This window comes from Melanerpes formicivorus, unplaced genomic scaffold (genome assembly GCF_026170545.1).
Source record: "Melanerpes formicivorus ecotype bairdi unplaced genomic scaffold, bMelFor1.0.p_v2 SCAF_4, whole genome shotgun sequence".
In the NCBI taxonomy this organism is placed as follows: domain Eukaryota; kingdom Metazoa; phylum Chordata; class Aves; order Piciformes; family Picidae; genus Melanerpes; species Melanerpes formicivorus.
Window position 1 is genome coordinate 4,342,008 of NW_027142356.1, and position 8,080 is coordinate 4,350,087.

General features: G+C 46.3%; 1 non-coding gene across 1 annotated transcript; it reads right to left on the minus strand.

Moving 5' to 3' along the window:
• Nucleotides 1-6,036: 6,036 nt before the first annotated feature.
• On the minus strand, nt 6,037-6,109 carry TRNAK-CUU (transfer RNA lysine (anticodon CUU)). Its single transcript has one exon. It is a non-coding gene; the product is annotated as a tRNA-Lys (tRNA).
• Between the last annotated feature and the right edge of the window lie 1,971 nt (nt 6,110-8,080).

Sequence of the window (8,080 nt, forward strand, 5' to 3'; positions counted from 1 at the left end):
CTGGGTGGCACGTGTCATGCATGCTGTGAAAGGTATATCACAGGTGCATAGGATGTTAGGGGTTGGAAGGGACCTTCGAAGATCATCTGGTCCTGGTTGGACCTGCCAGAGCAGGACCATAGGATCCAGCACAGGTCACACAGGAATGCATCCAGATGGGTCTGGAAAGTCTCCAGAGAAGGCAACTCCACAACCTCTCTGGGGAGCCTCTTTTAGTGCTCTGGGACCCTCACAGTGAAGAAGTTCCTCCTCATGTTGAGGGGGAACTTCTTGTGCTGGAGTTTCTATTCATTGCCCCTTACCCTATCACAGGGTGCAGCAGAGCAGAGCCTGTCCCCTCCCTCTTGACACCCAGCCCTCAGATATTTAGAAACATTTCTTAAATCCCCTCTCAGCCTTCTCCAGAATAAACAGTCCCAGGACTCTCAGCCTCTCTTCATAGGGCAGTGCTCCAGTCCCTTCATCATCCTGGTAGCTCTCTGTTGGGCTCTCCCCAGCAGATCCTTGTCCCTCTTGAACTGGGGAGCCCAAAACTGGACACAATATTCACACACATACTGCTGGCCATCCCGCTTCCCCAGGCTCTGTCATGCTGCTCTTGTTTTCCAGCAGAGCCCAGCACAATGCAGCTCAAAAAGCAGGTGTGTGACCAGCCTCTCACTTCCCTGACATACATACCAGAAGCTATCAAGTACTGCAGTTTTCTCTCACAGCACTTCATCTGTGCTTGCCTTGTGTGATACTGTGGATCAGCAAACGAAACTACCTTCTGATAGCTTACATGTCAAGAGCAACCACGACCTCATTCCCAGTAAAAAAATTTGGACATTTTTCTTTTCTTCCACGTGGGGAACGACTGCTTGTGGTGGAATTGTGGTCTGAGGAAAGAATTCTTTCATATCTGGAGAAATCTAATAAAAGAACTGATTGTCTTTCAGCTTGGGGTTTGTTTGCTTATTTATGGAACCAGGTCTTCCAAAGTTTATCCATACTCACGTGTCACACTCCTGTGCTAAGTTTTTAATCTCAACATGTACTTTACTACAGATAGAAGCAGTTTCAACTGCTTCACCTCATAACAGCTATCATTCCAGAATGGTGCTGAATCGCTCCTGGCCTGCTCCTGATACCTTCTCAGGTGTACTGCTCCTGTTTATTTCATTAATATATGGCAACTAATGATTTTGTCATCCTCACCATTTATTGAATAGTTTGGCTCTTCATAATATTTGAAGAGGAAGTTCTTGAGCTAAAGAAGCATTTCAAGAAATTACACTAAAGGCTGGGCGAAATTCTGCCCCTGTATCCATGCTGTGTATATCATCCTGTTGTAACTTGTGCAAGAGGATGCTGCTGGAGCTGGGGGCTCATACTCCTGGGGGGTAAAGGTAAAAAATTCAAAATCCACTCTGAAAGTCTGACTTCCAGTGGTCACAGACATCGTGTTTCTTAATGGCAGGAAGAGGAGAGGAGGAGCCTGGGGATGACCTCATTCATGTTTATAGATATGTAAAGAGTGAGTGCCCAGAGGATGGAGCCAGGCTCTGCTGGGGGATGCCCAATGCCAGCACAAGAGGCCATGGTGGAAGTTGAGGCATAGGAAGTTCCATGGAAACAGGAGGAAGAATTACTTCACTGTGAGGGTGACAGAACACTGGAAGAGGCTGCCCAGGGGAGTTGTGGAGTGTACCTCTCTGGAGACATTCAAAACCCGCCTGGATGTATTTCTGTGTGATCTGGTATAGGTGATCCTGCTCTGGCAGGGGAGGGTTGGACTTGATGATCTTTCAAGGTCCCATCCAGTCCCTAACATTCTGTGATTCTGTGGACTTGTGCTCCTTGTCTGCTTTTGAAATCAGTGTCCTCCAGTGCCAGCCAAATAGTACATCCAAAGAGCTTTTCTTTTCATTTGAACTATCTGTAAATAGACAACGGATTTCGTATTATCGATCCTCTCTCTTCACATCGGTTCGGTGGATGCTTTCCCTGGACAGTTCCGTGTGGCAGCTCCTGCACGCACACCTGGAGCTCGTTCGGCATTCACACTGCTCTCCCGATTCCTGTTGCACCACATGATATCAGAACGCTTCCCACCTGCCCATATTAGGCAGCTGTGCAAAAATGCAGAACAAAAAGCTTGATGGTTTCAGCTTCTGCGCTCATCATGCCGCAGCCACGGCAGAGACCAGGAAAAGCGAGGCCCAGGGTGCGCTCGGGAAGAGCGGGAGAGGAGGAGGCGCTCCCCGGGCGGGCTGCTGGCGCCAGCGCTCCCCGGCAGAGGGCGCTGCGTGACGCCGGCTGCGTCCCCCTTTGCCGCTCCCGAGAGCTCCGTGCCGAGGCTGAGGAGCGGGCGGGGACCGGCGCTGCTCTTTCGGCCTTCCTCCGGGAACTACCTTTTCGAAAGTCCGTCCTCCAGCTCTCCAACGCCCTGGCTTGAGCTGAGCTACAGGTCGTGAAAAGCCCGAAAACCACCTCAGCCTGCTGCACAAGACGCTTATGCTCCCCTCAGGTCCTCCACTTGCTTTTAATTTTTGTGGCGATGCCACAGCGTCGCAGTCGAATATTGACTTGACTGGCAGCTGTTGGTCTCTGTTTCAACATCATCCCTCGCCACCATTTTCCACTTTAGTGGGTTTTTGTTCTATTTACCAAGTACTAACTTCTGCTTGTCCAGTTCATAGCCCCATAGTGTTGTTTCAGTTGGAGAAAATCTTTTAAGATCATTGAGTCCAACTATTATCTAACTCAACCAAGTTCAGGATGGGCTTCTCCAAATCTCTTTACTAGTGTCACAAGAATCTTCTCTCCAATGTCTAAGTGTTACCACGCTACCCACCTCTGCCTTCTTGTTTTCCGCCTGCCTCAAGCTCCAGGAGATAAAGGCATAGCAGTATTTGGTTCACATTCTCCCCACAGGTGTGTGCTGAGTTGATCTTACTCCATTTGTTATTTTAAGGATTCACAGAATTGTCAGGGTTGGAAGGGACCTCAAGGATCATCTAGTTTCAAACCGCCTGCCATAAGCAGGGACACCTTACCCTAGATCAGGTTCCTCAGAGCCATATCCAGCCTGCCCTTAAAAGCCTCCAGGGATGATGCTGCCACCACCTCCCTGGGCAACCTGTTCCAGTGTCTCACCACCCTCGTGGTGAAGAACTTCCTCCTAACATCTGATTTAATCTCCCCTCCTCTAGCTTGGATCCATTCCCCCCAGTCCTATCACTGTCTGACACCCTAAGAAGTCCCTCCCCAGCTTGCTTTCCTGATTCTCTTGCCTGATAAACTTTGCATAAAGTGACATTAGAAACTATTAAAGTTACAGTATTCATTGAACCACTTCTTAAAGGAGGAACCTGATGGCATGAAATATGAAAAAAAAACAACAACCACCAACACAATCACCACCATCACCAAAACCCAGTAACCCCAAACCCCAAAAAACCCCCACCAAAACCAAACACAAAACAAAACAAAAGAACCCATGGAAAGTTTCTGGCAAAAGATGCTTAAAAAGATGCAGGTTCCATGAAAAAAAAATCCAAAATACAACATTTTTTCAAGAAACAGAAGTGTTAACATAGTATTTTTGGTGCTCTGCAGGATCAGAAATGAAACACACAGAGCTGTGTAACAGAAAGGGACCTGGGGGTGCTGATTAAGAGCCAGCTGAACATGACCCAGCAGTGTGCCCAGGTGGCCAAGAAGGCCAATGGCATCCTGGCCTGCATTAAGAATAGTGTAGCCAGCAGGAGCAGGGAAGTCATTGTGCCTCTGTGCTCAGCATTGGTTAGGCCACACCTTGAGTCCTGTGTCTAGTTCTGGGCCCCTCAGTTTAAGAAGGACATTGAGACACTTGAATGTGTCCAGAGAAGGGCAACAAGGCTGGGGAAAGGCCTTGAGCACAGCCCTGTGAGGAGAGGCTGAGGGAGCTGGGATTGTTTAGCCTGGGGAAGAGTAGGCTCAGGGGAGACCTCATTGCCCTCTACAACTACCTGAAGGGAGGTTGTAGCCAGGAGGGTGTTGGTCTTTTCTCTCAAGCAACCAGCACCAGAACAAGAGGACACAGTCTCAAGCTGCGCCGGGGGAGGTTTAGGCTCAAGACGAGGAGAAAGTTCTTCACAGAGTCATTCGCCATTGGAATGTGCTGCCCAGGGAGGTGGTGGAGTCCCCATCCCTGGCGGTGTTCAAGACGGGATTGGACATGACATTTGATGGCATGGTTTAGTCATGTGGTCTGTGGTGACAGGATGGACTTGATGATCTTTGAGGTCTCTTCCAACCTTGGTGGTTCTGTGATTCTTTTGTCTTCTTCAGTATTTCTGTAATTCCGTGGATGCATGATCTGTTTTGTGAAAACAGATCACATTTAGCAACCTCCAGGAGTACATGTGAATGGCCCCAGCTTTTCTGTGTACATCTGCTTCATGAGAAAAAAAATAGCTACAATGACAGCCTCACTTATTTTTTGTTTTTTTTCTTGCCTTTTTCATTTTGAAACTTAACAAACTGCTCTGCAGTGCATGGCAGGCTCAAAATACAGCTCTCCCTGCTGGCTGCTCTACTGCACCTTTCTAGAGTTAATTTACTCCACCAGCATGTAGCTGGATTATCTCTTTTACCCAACAGAAAGAAGCATTCATAGGGAAACTGTCTACAAATATCTGGGCATTGTGCATGGGTAGGAGGGAATCTGTTGTAGTTGCCTGTAACTGGAGGCCCGGCTGTGTGTTCTCAGTCTTTTTTTTTTTTCATCTGGATTCTTAGTGGCAGGGCAATTAGAACTCAAATGTACAGGGAAAAGGTATCCCAGTACAGTAATCAAAACAAACATTATATAGGTTTTGATTGCCCCAAGAAGAATGGAGTCTTTGTTACCTGAAGTGGCTTTATTGATTTGAATGAGGAAATGTATTCACTCTGTTTTGAAAAGTGCTCCAAACTGTGCATGTAATTAATGCTTATGAATTCAGAGGTGAAGGAGTAGGAAAAGTTCTCTGTGAAACCATAGAAGAGAGACTGTATCATTTCCAGAACATTTATCTAACATTCCTTTTCACAAAGGCAGCTAAGACACTCGCAGCTATCATTATGATCTTACAACAGACCCTACTGTTTCAGCGGCGGCATGATCCGTTTAAGTGACACCATTAACACCACTTTGGAATGTTTAGCAATAATTAGTTTGTTTTCACAGAAATATCGGGTTTCATCCAACTGTACAGGGGCTGAGAAACCATGGAATACAGAAAATGTTCAGTCCACAGCTGAAGATAAAAAGTTTATGAAAATAAAAGCTGCCCACGATGACAACATGTGATCCTGTTTACAGTATGACCTTTAGCTCCTTAAAGCATGTGTTATTCAGGTCCAGAAAGTAACTTTATGTGGTTTGCATTACTAAAGTAATTTAAATTGACAGCCTTAAGATTTCTTTGCCTGAAGACGCTGCAAGCAATTCAGCTGTGCCCTCCCTCATGTGCAGCATAGATAATCTCAAGCAAAACCTGAAAAATAAAGAGAAGAGTCCCCTTACTTCTGAAGCCTGACCATGGCCACATGTGTTTCTTGTAGCACACTGGAGAAAAATAAATAAATTAATGTTTCTGTTTTGTCCCGAGTGGAGGTAGTTATGCTGGGTCTGCTCTTAGAATCATAGAATCATGGAATCAGTAAGGTTGGAAAAGACCTCAGAGATCATCAAGTCCAACCTAATACCTAACACCTCAGACTAAACCATGGCTCCAAGTGCCACATCCAAGCCTTTTTTGAACACCTCCAGGGACAGGGACTCCACCACCTCCCTGGGCAGCACAACCCGATGGCCAATTACTCTCTATGGGAAGAACTTTTCAGTATTCAGTATTCCTAAGGTTGGAAGGGACCTCAAAGATCATCAAGTCCAACCTGTCACCACAGACTTCATGACTAGAGTAGGGAGGACACTACTGCCCACTGCATGCTTGCACTCACAACCTTCCCATTAAGGGTCTGATGCGCTACCAACTGAGCCACCTGAGTTGTTCCCAAAGGGAAATGCGCCCAATGTGGCACTCGAACCCGCGACCCTGGGATTAAGAGTCCCATGCTCTACCGACTGAGCTAGCTGGGCACTGTACCTTGAGCCTAAACTTCCCTTGACACAGCTTGAGACTGTGTCCTCCTGTTCTGTCACTGGTTGCCTGGGAGAAGAGACTAAGCCTCACCTTTCTACAATGTCCCTTCAGGTAGCTGGAGAGAGCAATAGGGTCTCCCCTGAGTCTCTTCTCCAGGCTGAACAACCCCAGCTCCCTCAGCCTCAACATTCACTTCAGCTGGGCTGCTGATTTCTGAATTAACCCTGATTTATGTCCCTCTCTCTCCTCTCCAGAGAGACTGGTTTCATCACTCACCCCCTTCAAACCTAGTCTAAAGTGATCCCAATGAGCCCTGCCAACTCTAGTGCTAGAGCCCTCTTGTCCTTTCTAGGTAGATTCACCCCATCTAGGTCCAGCAGGTCAGGAGCAGTAAAAGTTGCCCCTTGATCAAAGAACCAAGGTCATCTGCAGCTGCCTAGTTTATTATTGCCTTAACTCCAGACCTACATTTTATGCATTGTTTCTCATTTGAGTAACATTTTGAAAGATAATATGAAATAAATGGACCCTTGGCTGTGGCCCCACACAGTGCTTTCTATTATTAGATGCTTCAGCTGATCTGTGTTCACAGACTATTGAAGTATCTTGCACTGAGTTTCTTAGTTCATTTCCTTCCACGTGCATTCATAGAGTAGTTAATGGTAATCTATTAATAAAACCTTAATATGTCACAGCATCCTTCATAAAGTGTTGTGGGTTTGGTTTGGTTTTGGTGGGTTGGTTTGTTTGCTTGTTTTCTGAACTGGAATAATTTAAAGACTCTTTGACAATCTGATGAGATATGGTTTACAATAATGGATTGATGATAGCCAAGACTTTTGTTTCCACTTTGAGTAACACAACACAAGGCTCAAAACACTAAAGACATGAAGGGGTACCTTACCTTAATAACTAAAACAACGCTCAGTATTTAGTCTCGAGGTTATTAAAACCCATTCTGAAATGTGGAACAAGAACTTCCTACTGAAAACCCACAGATGGTAAAGTCAAGTTTCTTGGATCTAACTCTACAACTACCTTAAGGGAGGTTGTAGACAGGCAGAGGCTGGTCTCTTCTCCCACGCAGCCAGCACCAGAACAAGAGGATACAGTCTCAGGCTGCACCAAGTTTAGGTTGGATGTTAGGAAGAAGTTCTATATAGAGAGAGTGATTGCTCATTGGAATGTGCTGCCCAGGGAGGTGGTGGAGTCACCATCCCTGGAGGTATTCAGGAGGATACTTGATGGGGCGCTTGGTGCCATGGTTTAGTTGTTTAGGTGGTGTTGGATTGGATGATGGGTTGGACACGATGATCTTGAAGGTCTCTTCCAACCTGGTTTATTCTATTATTATTATTCTATTGTATTATTAAAAATCTGTGATCCTTGTTATCAGCAAGGATATCATCCCTCAAAAACTCTTCTCCTTCTCTAGATCAAAGGAGGTGAAAAAGGGAAGAACATAATTATGACAAGGTTAGACTGTAACAAACCTGCCTGGAGACTCATTGATTTCTCTGAAATTAAATTGTTCCAAGTATCAATAATGACAACTTAATGATTCCACTGAAAAGCAAGTTTTAACAATCAAAGGACCAAGACAGAAGGCATACACAATGGAATAGAGCAGGCATGGGAGGAGGAAGAGACAACACATTACACATTGGTTTCAAAATTCACAAGGAATGGCATCTTGGCCTGCATCAGGAACAGTGTGGCCAGCAGGAGCAGGGAAGTCATTCTCCCCCTGTACACCGCACTGGTTAGACCACACCTTGAGTCCTGTGTCCAGTTCTGGGCCCCTCAGTTTAAGAAGGACATTGAGAGACTTGAAGGTGTCCAGAGAAAGGGCAACAAGGCTGGGGAGGGGTCTGGAGCACAGCCCTGCGAGGAGAGGCTGAGGGAGCTGGGGTTGCTTAGCCTGGGGAAGAGTAGGCTCAGGGGTGACCTTATTGCTCTCTACAACT